The 16,076-nt window shown below is 42.5% G+C and overlaps 1 pseudogene; it reads left to right on the top strand.

Moving 5' to 3' along the window:
* Positions 1–12,186: 12,186 nt before the first annotated feature.
* Positions 12,187–13,888, top strand: LOC118630285 (annotated as a pseudogene).
* The last annotated feature ends 2,188 nt before the right edge of the window (positions 13,889–16,076 follow it).

Raw genomic sequence — 16,076 nt, 5'->3', positions numbered from 1 at the left:
GAGAGTGGACTGGGAGCCCATGGACAGCAGATGTTTTAGCTGTGAGCAGCTCCCTTGGGTTAAAACCCCAAGCTGGCTCCACAGCACAGAGGGCCAGGAAAGATCACTAAATTAGCTACAGCCACTCACCTTGGGCTTTGGCAGAGGGAGGGCAGACTGAACTGGCACTCTGTTGGGACACCTGGGATTTGGAGAACACTCAGAGTTTTTGCTGAGTCTCCGCCACCCAGGATGGTGGCCATCTTGCTCCTTCCCAGAGCTCTTGGGAGAAGCAGCAGCCCCTCCCTCAGAGATTTAACCCCACCCAGGTGGACAAGAGAAATGCAGATTGAGGCTCATTAACAACCAGCATCTGCCCCACCCTCTGGGAATCCTCTTACTCTGAACACCTGAGGGAGTTTTTCATTCAGCTGAGGTCTACTATCCAAGGTTCATCAAGTAACTGAGACTAATAGCCTTCAGGCAAAAAGCTAGAGGAAAACTCAACCTTTCCTGGGCTTGCAAATCTACCCAGTAAAGTAGGACTTGACAGTGGTGTTTAAAGTGGGTCTTCCCACACTCATCTAAACCCAGTAGAGGAAGCCACAAACAGCAGAACACCAACACCCACAGGAAAAATTTTGTAGGCTCCAAAACCCACTAAGATAGCCAAAATGGTGAGAAAAAGAAACAAGTTACAAAGGAAAGAACAAGAGACCTCTATCGAAGATGAGATAAATGAAATGCAGTTAAGCAAGTTATCAGAGGTAGAGTTCAGAGCCATGATCTTGAGGAAGTCAACAGCATAAGCAAGAACATCAACACCATGCGTAAAGATATAGAAACATTGAATATCAAACAAGTGTAAATGAAGAATGACATAGCAGAAATAAAGAACACATTGGAAAAACTAACCAGCAGAGTAGAGGAAGCAGAGGATGGGTTCAGGGTAAAAAAATATCACCCAATCAGAAAACCAAAAGGAAAAAACAATTTATAAACCGGAAGACAGATTAAGAGAACTGTGAGACATCTGGAAATGTAACAACATTTGCATCATAGGAGTTCCCGAAGTAGAAAAAAATGGGCAAGGGTTAGAGAATATATTTGAAGAAATAGTGACAGAAAACTTGTAAAAAAATATCACCCAATCAGAAAACCAAAAGGAAAAAACAATTTATAAACCGGAAGACAGATTAAGAGAACTGTGAGACATCTGGAAATGTAACAACATTTGCATCATAGGAGTTCCCGAAGTAGAAAAAAATGGGCAAGGGTTAGAGAATATATTTGAAGAAATAGTGACAGAAAACTTCCCTAGTTTGGTGAAGGAAGAAGGCATTCAATTTCAAGAAGCACAGAGAGCCCCAAGTAAGAACACAAACAGGTCCACACCAAGACACATAGTAATTAAAGTGACAAAAATTAAAGACAAAGAGAGAATCCTAAAGGCAGCAAGAAATAAGCAACAGGTTACCTATAAAGGAACCCCCATTAGGCTATCAGCTGACTTCTCAACAAAAACACTACAGGTCAGAAGGGAAAGGCATGAAGTAATCAAGGTCATGAAAAACAAGGATCTGAATCCAAGACTACTCTATCCAGCAAGGCTATCATTCAGAATAGAAGGTCAAATAAAGAGCTTCTTACACACACAAAGAAGGCTAAGGGAATATATTAGCACCAAACCAGCACTGCAAGAAATGTTAAAAGGACTGCTGTAATCAGTAGAAATAAGAAGAAAAATATAACCACAATAAACCAAAATGTCAATAAAAAGTACATATCAATAATCACCTTAAATGTAAATGGACTGATCAAAAGACATAGAGGAGCTGACTGGATGAGAAAGCATGACTTAGCTATATGTTGTTACAAGAGACCCACCTCACAACAAAAACTCACATAGATTTAAAGTTAAGGAATATAAAAAAATCTTTCAAGCAAACAAAAAGGGAAAAAAAGCTGGTGTAGTAATACTCATATCTGATAAAGTAGATTTCAAAATGAAGGCCTTAACTAGAGACAAAGAAGGTCACTACATAATATTGAAAGGATCTATTCAACAGGAAGGTATAACCTTGGTAAACATATACATGCTCAATATAGGAGCAGCAAAATATGTTAAAAATCTTTTGGAGGACTTCAAAGAAGAAATTGACAGCAATGCAGTCATAGCAGGGGACTTTTACATTCTGCTGAAATCACTGGATAGATCCTCCAGGCAAAATATTAGCAAGGGAACAGAGACTCTAAATGAAGCACTAGATCAAATGGATTTAATACATATCTACAAAGAATTACACCCCAAAACAACAGAATTCACATTCTTCTCAAGTGCACGTGGGGCATTTTAAAAGATAGACCACATGTTAGGACACAAACTAAGTCTCTACCAGTTCAAGAAGATTGAAATCATATCAAGCATCTTCTCAGATCACAATGGCATGAAACTAGAAGTCAATTGCAACAAGAACATGCAAAAACACTTGAATGCATGGAGGCTAAATAGCCTGTTATTACACAATGAATGGGTTATCAAGGAGATCAAGAAAGAAATTAAAAGCTTCCTGGAAACCAATGAAAATGAACACACAGCACAAAATCTATGGGATGCAGCGAAAGCAGTTCTGAGAGGGAAGTTCATAGCACTACAGGCCTACCTCAAGAAACAAGAAAAATTTCTAATTGATGTCTAACCTCACAACTTAAAGAATTAGAAGGCAAACAAAAAGAAAACCCCAGAGCAAGTAGAAGAAAGGAAATAGTAAAGATCAGAGCATAAATAAATGATATAGAGATTAAAAAAAAAAAATTCAAAGGATCAATGAAACAAGGAGCTGGTTTTTCAAATAAATGAATGAAAGAATGAATGACTCAATCAATCAATCAATCAATCAATAAACAAACAAGATTGATGGACCCTTAAGCTAGACTCACCAAGAAACAAAGAGAACCTAAATACACAAAATCAGAAACGAAAGAGAAGTAACAAATGACACCACAGAAATACAAAGGATCATTAACAAATACTGTGAACAATTATAGGGCAACAATTATACAACAATCTAAGCAAAATAGACAAATTTCTAGAAACACGTTGTCTCCCAATAATGAACCAGGAAGAGACAGAAAATTTAAACAGACTAATAACAAATAAGGAAATTGAAAAGGTAATCAAGAATCTCCCAACAAACAAAAGCCCAGGCCCAGATGGCTTCACAGGAGAGTTTTACTGGGTATTCAAAGAAGAACTAACACCTATTCTCCTCAAACTATTTCAAAAAATTCAAGAAGAAGAAAGCCTTCCAAACTCATTCTATGAGGCCAGCATAGTTCTAATTCCAAAGCCAGAAAAAGACACTACAAAGAAAGAAAACTACAGGCCAATATCCCTGATGAGCATAGATGCCAAAATCCTGAACAAAATACTACCAAATCAGATCCAGCAATACATCAAAAATATTATACACCATGACTAAGTGGGATTCATCCCAGGGATGCAAGACTGGTACAATATTTACGAATCAATAAATGTGATACACCACATAAACAAAATGAAGAATAAAAACCACATGATCATATCAATAGATGCCGAAAAAGCCTTCGATAAAATCCAGCATCCATTTCTGATAAAAACGCTCAGCAATGTGGGAATAGAGGGATCATATCTCAACATAATAAAGGCCATATATGAACGACCTACAGCCAACATCATACTCAATGGGCAAAAATTAAAATCATTTCCCTTAAGAACAGGAACAAGCCCTGGCCGGTTTGGCTCAGCGGTTAGAGCATCGGCCTGTGGTCCAGAGAGACCCGGGTTCGGTTCCCGCTAAGGGCACGTACCTCGGTTGCAGTTTGTCCCCGGCCCTGGTTGGGTTGTATGGGTGGCAACCACTCGATGTGTCCCTTTCACATCGATGTTTCTCTCTCTCTTTCTCTCTCCCTCCCACTCATCTGAACAAAAATATCGAAAAATGTCCTCGTGAGAGGATTAAAAAAAAAAAAAAAAAGGACAGGAACAAGACAAGGATGTCCACTTTCATTACTCTTATTTAACATAGTACTGGAAGTCTTAGCCGCAGCAATCAGCCAGGAAGAAAAAATAAAAGGGATCCAAATGGGAAAGGAGGAAGTGAAACTGTCATTATTCACAGATGACATGATACTATACGTAGAAAACCCCAAAGATTCCATCAAAAATCTACTAGACTTAATAAATGAATTTAGCAAAGTAGCAGGATTCAAAAATAATGCCAAGAGATCGATGGCATTCTTATACACCAATGATGAACTCACAGAAAGAGAAACCAGAAAAACAATCCCATTTACCATTGGGGCAAAAAAATTAAGATATTTAGAAATAAACTTAACCAAAAAAAAAAAAGGACCTATTCACAGAAAACTACAGGTCATTGAAAAAAAAAAAAAAAAAAAAAGAGGAAAATATAAAAAAGTGGAAGCACATACCTTGTTCCTGGATTGGAAGAATTAACTTCATTAAAATGTTCATACTACCCAAAGCAATCTATAGATTCAATGCAATCTTCATCCAAATACCAATGACATACTTCACAGAACTAGAACAAATACTTCAAAAGTTCATATGGAAACAAAAAAGACCTCGATTAGCCACAGCAATCTTGAAAAAGAAGAACAAAGTAGAAGGAATCACATTACCAGATTTTAGGTTATACTACAAAGCTATTGTAATCAAAACAGCCAGGCATATAGATCAATGGAATAGAACAAAGAACCCAGAAATTGACCCAAAACATTATGCTCAATTAATATTTGACAAAGGTGGCAAGAGCATACAGTGGAGTAAAGACAGCCCCTTTAATAAACGGTGTTGGGAAAATTGGACAGCTACATGCAAAAAAAAATAAAACTAGACCATCAACTTACACCACATACAAGAATAAACTCAAAATGGGTAAAAGACTTAAATGTGACTCGTGAATACATAAAAATCCTAGAAGAAAATCTAGGCAACAAAATTCAGACATCACACGTAGCAGAATTTTCACTGATAACATCACCTAAGGCAACAGAAAAAAAGGAAAAAATGTGCACATGGGACTACATCAAACTCAAAAGCTTCTGCACAGCAAAAGATACAATCATCAAAATGGAAAGGCAACCCACTGTATAGGAAAGCATAATTGCCAATGATACATCAGATAAGAGGTTAATTTCTAAAATATATGGAGTGTTCATACAACTCAACAAAAGGAAGACAAGGATGCCAATTAAAAAATGAGCAGAGGAGCTAAATAGACACGTCTCCAAACAGGATAAACAAATGGCTAAGAGACATGTAACGAAATGTCAATGTCACTAATCATCAGAGAGATGCAAATTAAAACAACTATGAGGTATCACTTCACACCTTTCAGAAGGGCTGCCATCAACAAATCATCAAACAAGTGCTGGCGAGGTTGTGGAGAAAAGGGGACTCTAGTACACTGCTGGTGGGAATGCAGACTGGTGCAGCCACTATGAAAAACAATATGGTGTTTCCTCAAAAAATTAAAAATTGAATTGCCATTTGACCCAGGGATCCCACTTTTAGGAATATACCCTAAGAAGACTGAAACACCAATCTGAAAGAATATATGTACCCCCGTGTTCATAGCAACACTATTTACAATCGCAAAGATCTAGAAACAGCCCAAGGGTCCATCAAAAGATGAGTGAATAAAAAAGTGGTGGTACATATACACAATGGAGTACTAAGCAGCTGTAAGAAAGAAATCTCTTATCCTTTGAGACAACATGGAGGGACCTTGAGAGTATTATGCTAAGTGAAATAAACCAATCTGAGAAAGACAAATATCACATGATCTCGCTTATTTATGGAATATAATGAACAAGGTGGGCTGATGAACTAAGTAGAGCCAGAGACAAGGAAAGAAGCATGGTTCAGACTGAGAAATCTCAGGGTAGGGCGGCGTGGGGGATGGAAGAGATGAACCAAGGATCTTATATGCATGTATGAATAACCAATGGACATAGACAACAATGCTTGGGGGAGAAAGGAGGGGCCTAGCGGGGTAAAGGAGAAACATCTGTAACAAAAATAAATTAATAAAAATTGGGGGAAAATAAATAAAAGCATATTAGATTTTAAAAATAAGGGCAATGAAGATAGTTTGTATAAATTGAGATAAAGTAATAGACATTTCTTCAAACAATTGAGGATATTGGGCTCAGTGCTTTACCTATGTTATGGTGCATAAAATGATAAGAGGCAAAATATATATATATATTTCATTGAGACATAAAGGACGTCTGCCTAAAAGTCAAGTATTTTAAGCTCTTGAAAATATACCAGAATAATACACATTATAATTGAAAGGGTAATAATGTTTTAAAGGGTAAAGGTAAAAGCTTGTAAAAGGCGGAAACTAAAAAATGCATTGGTTGCATGATCATTTCTCAGCCTTCTGTCGAGTATAGATTATCCGGGATTATCTGCAGGGTGAGACCATCCAGCGGATTTGGGATGAGATATCAAACCAGTTCAACTGCAAAGTGGACAATGGGCCATGCAGAATACATCAGCAGGAACTGCCTGAAGCTAGAAGCAAAGTACATAATCTACACCCCAACTGTTATTTGGGGCTGACTCCCTTTTTGTACTCAGCTGACCTGCACCCCGGTGTTTGCAATGAAGCTTCTTTACTCCACATTGGCCCTGAATTGTGGATGTGATCACCCGCTGGCTCAAACCTTTTAACTAGCATATTGTTTCCTACATGATAAATGATCATGATAATGCCAACACTGTAACTTACCCATAAATTATGACAGTTTATGATGAAAAAAGGAAAAAAAAGTGTTGAGAAAGTGCCAAAAACTTACATTTTCATCTGCCATAGTAAGAAGTTAACAGTTAGCTACCAAGAAATAATCCTATAAGCTAATTGTGTATAAATACAGACATAAAGGCATAATGAACTCCTAAGAATTTTAAATCATGCTTCTAAAGAACAGGAATTAGTAGTGTCCAGGGCTGGAGCAGGACACTGCTGTTTGTCTCTGTAAGTATTGAAAAAACAAGGGTGGAGAAGGGGGAGAAAGGAAAGGGGGGATAAATGGTGATGAAAGGGGACTTGACTTGGGGAGAACACACAATACAATATTTACAGATGATGTGTTGTGGAATTGTGCACCTGAAATCTATATAATTTTGTTAACCAGTGTCACCCTAATAAATTTAATAAAAAGAAAAAAGATTCCACTTAAAAAAATGAGTACATGTGATATTATGATAAAATCAAAACAAACACCAAAAAATCTTTCCATCGGCTTGTGATTTACTGTATGGTATTTAATTTTGAAATCATGCTTAGACCGGCTTTTCTTCAGCACAGAACTTTCTAGTCCAGAGGATTTCCCTACCTCTTGTTCACCTGGAATTCACTTAGTAATGATGTGTAGGAGAGACCCACTTATTGAGATTTTGTTTTCTGTTAGGCTTTGTTGTTAAATTGACATAGAGGAGACCCCTCCCCATCCCCACCACATCTGGCATGATTCTCAGCCAAGTTATCTGAAATAACATTAAGTCATACCTCACGTGCCCACCTGGGCATGAACGTCCTTTGTCCCCACAAAAGAGGAAGGCGTTTGGGGAGGGTGATGACCAGACTGCAGAAGCTGAGGGCTTTGGGGCCGTGAAGGAGGTAGGAAAACAGGACGGTGACGAAAGGACGTGAGGGACCAGCAGTGAGGACAGTCAGGAGCCTTGGTTGCTGACCTGAGAACCCAGATGGCAACTGTATCCTAAGTGTTACACCCCGAGGTGCCCCACCCCCCAGTGTTTTATGTTTTTCCATTGTTCTGTCACTGACCCTGTTTGTTGACATTTTTTATTTTTTAATCCTCTATTTCCCCTTTTCTTAGTATCTCTGGTGGCTCCACCTAGAGTTTTCTTTCTCATGGGGGAGGGGGTGTGGAATGACAGTTTCCTCTAAGAGGTTTATTATGGTTGGTCATCTTAAACAGATTTTCCAAAAAAATTCCTTTACGACAGCATGAAGGGACCTGGAGAGCATTACACTAAGAGAAATAAGCCCATCAGAAAGTCAAATACCATGTGATCTCACTCCTATGTGGAATCTAATGAACAAAACGAGCTAACAAGCAGAGACAGACTCACAGAAGGCAGGCAGACAGCTGAGAGGGGAGGCGGTGGGGGAGGAGGAGGGTACAGGGGGGATAAATGGTGATAGACCGAGACCTGACTTCCATCACTTGGGACGGTGAACACACAATACACTGTACAGACGATGTGCTGTGTAATTGTGCACCTGAAACCTGTACAATTTTGTTAACCAGTGTCACCCCAACGAATTCAATAAAAAGGAAAAAAAAAATGAACGTTCTTTGGATCCCTCTTCTGTTATATTAAGTTCTCCCACTGGGAAAGCGTTTATAAGTCTAATATTCTAGCTCAAGGGGAATCTTGTTCCTTCCCTACCTGTGTCTCTATGTTTGAGCTCATCTCAGAGGAGCCCAGGGCATTATGCCACCTGCCTTTCTATCATCATTCACTAACTTCTCAGCTACATGTTGAAAGACCTTCTTTGAAATTTCTCAATATTTTTTCAACTGCTTTAAAGTTCTGAAAAATAAATGACCATTTAAAAAAGCACATAAAGGTTTCAGGAGCCTACTTCTTCCGGGAAGGCAAAGCTGGGCTCCTCTGTGGGTGTCGGAGCCCCTGCAGTATGGAGCAAGAGCAGGATGGGGGCCCCTTTATCCTTGGACTCCAGAACCGCCCAGGAGGTAGAGCTGCAGGAGAAAGTCCTCCTTGCACCTCTGCCCCCAGCGCTCAGGGTGCACCGCGGAGGGAGAGCTTCCGGGTGAAAACACTCATCTGGCTTGTTTACCAGGCATTCCGAATATGCAACTACTTTTCAGTCCAGATGAGGTTTCTTCCAGATGAGACTGGCAGTCTCTGAAAGTTGAACATCATGTGGTTTTCAAATATACTTTGCAGTTTCTTTTCCAGATTAGGAATGTGTATTCATTTTAGGAATTGTGTCAGAGTCTGTTACACATTTGCAGTCAATCCTCCATATTTTCTCCAAATAATTTTAGTTTTTCAACGTACACCATTACTTTATACGAGTATTCCTTCTATATATTTCTTTGACGTTAGTGTACCTGACATAACCTTTAGCATGGTGCTCAGCACGGTGGAGAAAATACATGAAGTAAAAAATTGTTTCTCATTCCTGCCTTGAAGAAGTCAAGAGTTTAGTTGACCAGTTGCATTTTTAATTAGAATATATAGTATAAAATGCTGTGTTTTAAGCTGCTGTGTTGAAAAATAAAATAATTTTATATTTGGAAATGAAAAAAATAAAATAAAAACCACATAAAAATGTATGTATAGGGACAGACACACAGTCTCCATTTGCCTCAGGCTCTGGCATGGCTCAGCATAGCACTGAGGTCTTGTCTTAATGCTTTCTTCATCATGGGTTTTATGGGCTTTTGTTTGTGTGTTTTGGGTTTGTTGTTGTGGCTTTGTCTTTGCATTTGTACTAATTTTTAAAACATCACATTAAAATATCATTCATCTTGATCACTGAGGTTTTCCACATCCCCTTAAATTTTGTCCCTCGAGGGATGCCTCCCTCTCCTCACCCTAATCGCTGCCTGAATCCAGGCCTCCCAGCTGCCCTCAGCTGGTGTCTGGCTAGCCTTTCTGCTCACCTGGGAACCTGCCTGGGGCCATGGAGGAGGAGGGGAAGAAGCCCTCACTGCCCACCCCACAGGATTCAGGGCACCTCCTGTATTCCCACTGCACCTTAGGCACAGGGCAAAGGACATCCATGCAGGACAGTATTTCATTCTCCTGGTCACTCTGAGTGTTCCCTCTGTGCAAGGGTCTCCAGGGAGCAGGTTCGCCCAGAGGGACACATAACCCTGTTGCAATGGTCCCTCTTCTACTTAACTGTTTCTCTTCTGGCTGGTATCAAAATTATGCCGTGAATGTCTCTGTACTTAATTCTTTGGCTCTATTTCTAATCATATCCTTAGAAGTAGCCCAGAGAAAAAGACTTGCTGAGTTCATTGGAAGAAAAGGTCTGGAGGCCAATGCATATGTTCTCATTGCTTTCTAGAAACTGTACAAGTTTACCCCACACAGTGTGGACACAGCAGTCCGGCAGAACCTCGTCTGTACTGAGTCTTAAATATTGATAACGTTTTGTTCTTTAGATAGGTGAAAGATGACATCTCATTTTTGTGAAACGTTACAATTTTTATTTGATTTTTATTCTCTCTTTATGATCTGCACCTATTGTGTATGAGGATTTTGCTGTTTTCTTTTTTTGTTTTTGTTTTTTTTAATCCTCACCCGAGGACATTTTTCCATTTTTTGTTCAGATAGAGTGGGAGGGAAAGAGAGGGGGAGAGAGAGAGAAACATCGACGCGAAAGGGACACATCGAGTGGCTGCCACCCGCACAACCCAACCAGGGCCAGGGACAAACTGCAACTGAGGTACGTGCCCTTAGCGGGAACCGAACCCGGGTCTCTCTGGACCGCAGGCCGACGCTCTAACCGCTGAGTCAAACTGGCCAGGGCGCTGTTTTCTTATTAAAATTGTTTCTCATCAAACTGTGTATATATTGTTTTCTCTCTCATTTTAGTCACAAATGTGTCCCTTAATTGTGTATGTTTTAACTCCTCACGACGATTTCTGACATTAGGAATGAGAATCTGTCGCTCTTTGGAGGGTTCTTTCCACCCTGAGACACCGGTGCCATCGACACGTTTCTCTCCTTTTAAAACAATGTTGTGGTGGGTGGGGGTTCACTTTTCACTGGAATGTACTTGAAATGATCTTTTTGGTTTACGAAATGAGGTAACTATTTTTTTCCTCCAGATTTTCCGAGACATGAAAAATGTTATTTTGTGCCTGTTGTTGGGATGAGTGAGTGGGGCGCTGGGTGAAAGTTCTGAGGAGAAGTTGTGTAAGGACAGAAAACAGGCCACTCTTTTTTGTTACGATTTTTCCACAGTTTATGAAAAGCAACTGGGTAATTAAACCTGGAGATTGCTGGCATCTCTAAATGCAAACCGTCTTTCTGCTCAAACAATGAATAGATAAAGGTTGTGCCCCACCCAACCCCCCGCCCCCGCCCCCGCCCCCAGCCCCTCCCTGCTGCTTTAACAACTCCAGGCAATTCCAATGGAAGATTTACTGATATATTGAAGGTTCCCTTGACCCTCCCCTTTAAACAAGTCTCTCTTTTCTGAACTCTTTTTTTTTTTTTTTTTTGGTAATATTTTTCTTTATTGATATTAGAGAGGGTGAGGGAGAGAGAGATAGAAACATTGAGGGGAGAGAACATCGATTGGCAGCCTCCTGCATGCCCCACACTGGGGATTTGGCCCACAACCTGGGCATGTGCCCTGACTTGGAATCGAACCTGCGACCTCCTGGTGCATGGGTCAATGCTCAACCACTGAGCCACACTGACCCGGCTCAAGTGAGAGTATTCAAATACTGTTCACAGACAGGCATTTTCTGAATTCCAGTCCCAGTGTTGGGTGACCCGAGGCAAGTAGCTTACATAAACCTTTTATTCTGAACTGGTTTACTTACCTATATATAAAGTGAGGTTAATTATCGTGCCTATGTCATGAGTGGAGTGAAGATTAAATGCAATGGTATGTGTAAAACATTCAGCAAGTTACCGAATAGAATAACTGCACCAACAGAAATGTTATTTCACATTATTATCATTCAAGATGTTTGTCAACCAATAAAGCAACCGAAATTAAAACTAATGGAATATCTAGAAACTGTTCAGAGAAATTAGGTGCTGTGATGAGACCAATATATGTAAATGAGTCATATCAATCCGCGGGAGACACAAACTAAACGTGGGAAGAGCGAGGTAGGCTGGAGCTGACTTTCCTTTCTGGGGACAATGTAGACTCTTTTCTTTCTTAATGTTGGTTCAAAAAGTTATCTTTTAAAAACAGCCCTGTTTTCCTGTTTTATTTCTGATTTATGTGAGTTTTTCTCTTAGTGAAAATTGTTCCTAGTATATTGTTTAGGGTCCTGGCATTTTCTTCCCTGTGTTTTTGTTGGGTTGTGTGAGTGAGAATGACAATAGAAAGAAAAATAATAAGAGTAAATGGGGAGGGGGCGCAGCCTGAGCAGAATGTCTGGATGGACCAAGGGGGTACATCCCTGTTCCCCGACAGCCACATCTACCAGATCTTCCTGAGCCTGGGCCCTGCGGACCTGCTGGCTGTTGGGCTGCTGTGCCGCCAAAGGCAGGCCGTGTCCGGAGATGAGTTCCTATGGAGGGAGCAGTTCTACCGCTACTACCAGGTGGCCCGCCATGTGCCAGACACCCAGCAGCCACATCCTGGTAGGAGGAGTTCCGAGGGCTCTAGGACACTGTGCCCTGCGCGGAGGTGCAGACGCTCAGGGAACACACTGCCCAGGTCCTGCACCTCAGCTTCTCCCACTGGCTATCAGTTTGCTTCCTGCTCCGAGGACTGCCCTGTGGCGATCTGGAACAACGACCTGCCCATCTCGCTGCTGCACGGCGCAGACATGCGGCCCTACCACTGGAGCTACACCCAGTTCTTCCAGTTCAACCAGGATGACTCGCTGCTGCGGGCCTCGGGGGTGGGTGTTCCTCTTCTGGCGAGATTGTGGTCATCAGCCTGGACAAGTACGCGCAGCTGTCCCGAGTGCAGAACAAGCCTGCAACGTGTTCGGAGGCTGGACCGCGGAGACTGGACCGCGGAGACCAGCCTAATCGCAGGGAACTTGCACGGGATGGAAGACAGCACCTCCTGCTCGGTGCTCTGGCTCAACAATCCTTCCAGGACCTTGAGTCCGAGAATGTCAACTTGGTGAAGCGGCTCTCTAAGATCCAGAACCTCAATGCCAGCACCATCCGCATAGTGATGGTGGCGGACTGTGGCCACTTTGATGGCCCCGACCCTCTGCTAAACATCAGTGCAGCCCCAGGCTGTGTCTTTGACCTGGGCAGCGTTGGCATCGATGAGGACAAGCAAGAGGCGTCTGGCGCGGCCTGGTGCGCACGGAGGAGGGCTTGCGGAGCCTCCTGGACGGCTCCTGGACACGCGGCACAGCCGCAGCTGGCAGAGCACACCCTGGAGACCAAGGTGGCGGAGCTGCTGGCCCAGGGCCGCACCAAGCCCCCTGAGCACAGCGCGGCCTGTGCCCAGAACAAGCTCCTTATCTTCACCACAGGCTGCCTCACCTGCTCACCACACCCCATGGGCATCGAGAGGATCTTTTGGACCAGAGGATCTTTCAGCCCGGCCAGTGTTGGGAGAGGGGAGGGCTCTGAATCCTTCTTTGACGCCCTGGGCCATGTGATCGACGTTAAGGACACATCACCCGCATGGGCTTGTCACCGCACAACGGAGCGCCCCTTGCCCAGGTTCCTGTACGTGAGCAGCCGCGCTGGGCCAGTGGCTCAGTGGTGGCCGACCCCATGCAGCTGCCACCAGTTGCGGAGGAGATTCACCCGCTGGTGTTTGACCTCAGGTCCAGGCGGGAGGTGCTGCGGGCCCTGCGTGCACCGCGCAGACACTCCCAACAACAATGCTGCTTCATCTTTTTGGACGGGAGCAGGGACTTCGTGGCCAGTGGGGCAGAGGACTGGCACAGCTACATCTGGGACCGCCACGACAACATCTGCCTGGCCAAGCTGTGGCCCTAGGACGTGGTCAACTCCGTGGCCTTCAGCCCTCAGGAACAGGAGCTTCTGCTGATGGCCAGCGAGGATGCCACCATCAAAGCCTGGCGCTTGCCCAGCACCCTGCGCATTCACCAGGCCCCACACCCGTGCCCCTTTTTCTCCTGGTATGCCGGCCAGAGGCGCTGAGGGGCGCTGGCCAAGAGAAGCACCCTGGGTGTCCTCTGGCTGCTGGTGCCCACTGAGGACGCCATGGAGACCTTTTCCCTCGGCTGAGCTGCTGCCCAGGTCACTTGGGGGGCAGAGAACTCACAGCAGTAATGTCTTAGGAAAGGGTCTGGCGGGGCTGCAGGGAGGGAGCTGATGGCTTGATCCCCACCACGCTCATGCACTCACCCCGCCTGCCACATCCCTTACACTTAGCACTGGGGTGCTGGGCCAGCCTACTGGCGCAGGACGCTGGTAGCCCCACTTTTCACCCACCCTTTCCCCGAGCTGGGCCCTGGGCAGTCAGCAGGACACTACCCTTTGGCTGGCCCTGTGGGGCCCCGGGAGCCCCAGGCTTTCCCTCTGGTTGGTGATGGGGATCAATCTGTCATAGGCCCAGGGGATCTGCATGTTACTAGTCATCTGTTTGGGACTTGAATACCGTTGGCGACAGCCAAAAAATAAAAAAATAAAAGAGAGAGAGAGAGTAAACATGTACTCAAATCTGACCACACAGGAACTTCTTTTCTTTTTCTTTTTTTTGTTCATCCTCACCCAAGGATATTTTCCCATTGATTTTCAGATGGAGTGGAAGGAAGAGAGGGAGGGAGAGAGGGGCTCAGGGGAGGGAGGAGAGAGAGAGAGAGAGAGAGAGAGAGAGAGAGACATTGATGTGAGAGAGACACATTGATTGGTTGCCTCCAGCACAACTCTGACCAGGACCAGGGATTGAACCTGCAACCCAGGTACATGCCCTAGACCAGGAATCGAACCCAGGACTCTACCCTCTAACTGCTGAACCAAACCAGCCAGGGCTGCATTAACTTCTTTTAAAATTCAGAACAACCTTGAGCATTAGATATTATTATGATTCATCTTTTTACAGCTGGAGGAATTCAGCATTGAATAACTATGTTTATTGTCCATTTTACTCTTTATTTAAATGCCTAATCACAAACTTAAAAAAATGTCTATTGTTATTTTTTTCTTACTGATTTTATATCAATTGATTTTGGTATTATAATGTTTTAAATCTGTTTTCTAAATGTGTCCATTGTCCTTTAATTTAATTTCTGATGTTTGTCATTGAGAATAATTTAATTTAATTTAATGTAATCTAATTATTTGGTTTTGCCCTTATGATTACTTTCTCATTGTTTAGACATTCCTTTCCCCATCTCACACAAGAGAAAGAGCTATTTAGATTTCATTTTCTTTCTTTTTTTTTTTTACCCTTATCTGAGGACATTTTGCATTTTTATCTTGAGATAGAGGGAGGAAGAGAGAGCGAGAAAAACATCAATGTGAGAGAGACGCATCAAGTGTTCGCCACCCACATGACCCCAACCAGGGCCAGGGACAAACTGCAACCAAAGTATGTGCCCTTAGCGGGAACTGAACCAGGGCCTCTCTGGTCTGTGGGCCAACACTTAACCGCTGAGCCAAACTGGCAAGGGTTAGATTTCATTTTCATTGTTTTATAGTTTCTTTTTTAATTTACATTTTTCTCCTTGATGCATCAAGTATGTACATAATTGGTGAATGATATTGACTACAGATCTAATCTATTGGATTTTTTTCCTAAATATATATATTTTTTTTTAAGAGAGAGAGGAAGTGAGAGGGAGAGAGAGAGAGAAATATTGATGAGAGAGAACATCAATTGGCTGACTCTTGCATGCTCCCCACTGGGGATCAGGCCCACAACCTGGGCAGGTTTCTTGACCAGAAATCAATAAAGAAAAAAAATTTTGAAAAAGAAGATGAAGTAAAAGCTCATAGAAATCCAAGGAGAAACTGAAAAATCTATGATCATAATAAGATATTTCTCAGTGATCTCTGAAATAAGAAACCAAAAGCTAGTAAATATTTGAACAAAAAACCTGATCTATATATTAAAAAAAATTTTTTTTTCCTTTATTGATTTTAGAGAGAAAGGAAGGGAGAGTGAGAAAGAGATAGATCATCGATTGGCTGCCTCCTGCATGTGTCCCCCTGGGGATCGGGACCACAACCTGGGCATGTGCTGTGACCAGGAATCAACCAGTGACCTTTTGGTGCATGAGTCCACACTAATCCACTGAGCCACACCGGCCGGGCTATATATTTAGACATATATAAAACACTGTGCCCTGAATTAGAAAATGCACATTATTTTCCAAACATACAC

The sequence above is a fragment of the Molossus molossus genome, unplaced genomic scaffold, assembly GCF_014108415.1.
Source record: "Molossus molossus isolate mMolMol1 unplaced genomic scaffold, mMolMol1.p scaffold_m16_p_14, whole genome shotgun sequence".
NCBI lineage: Eukaryota > Metazoa > Chordata > Mammalia > Chiroptera > Molossidae > Molossus > Molossus molossus.
This window is presented reverse-complemented; position numbering and strand designations above follow the sequence as displayed.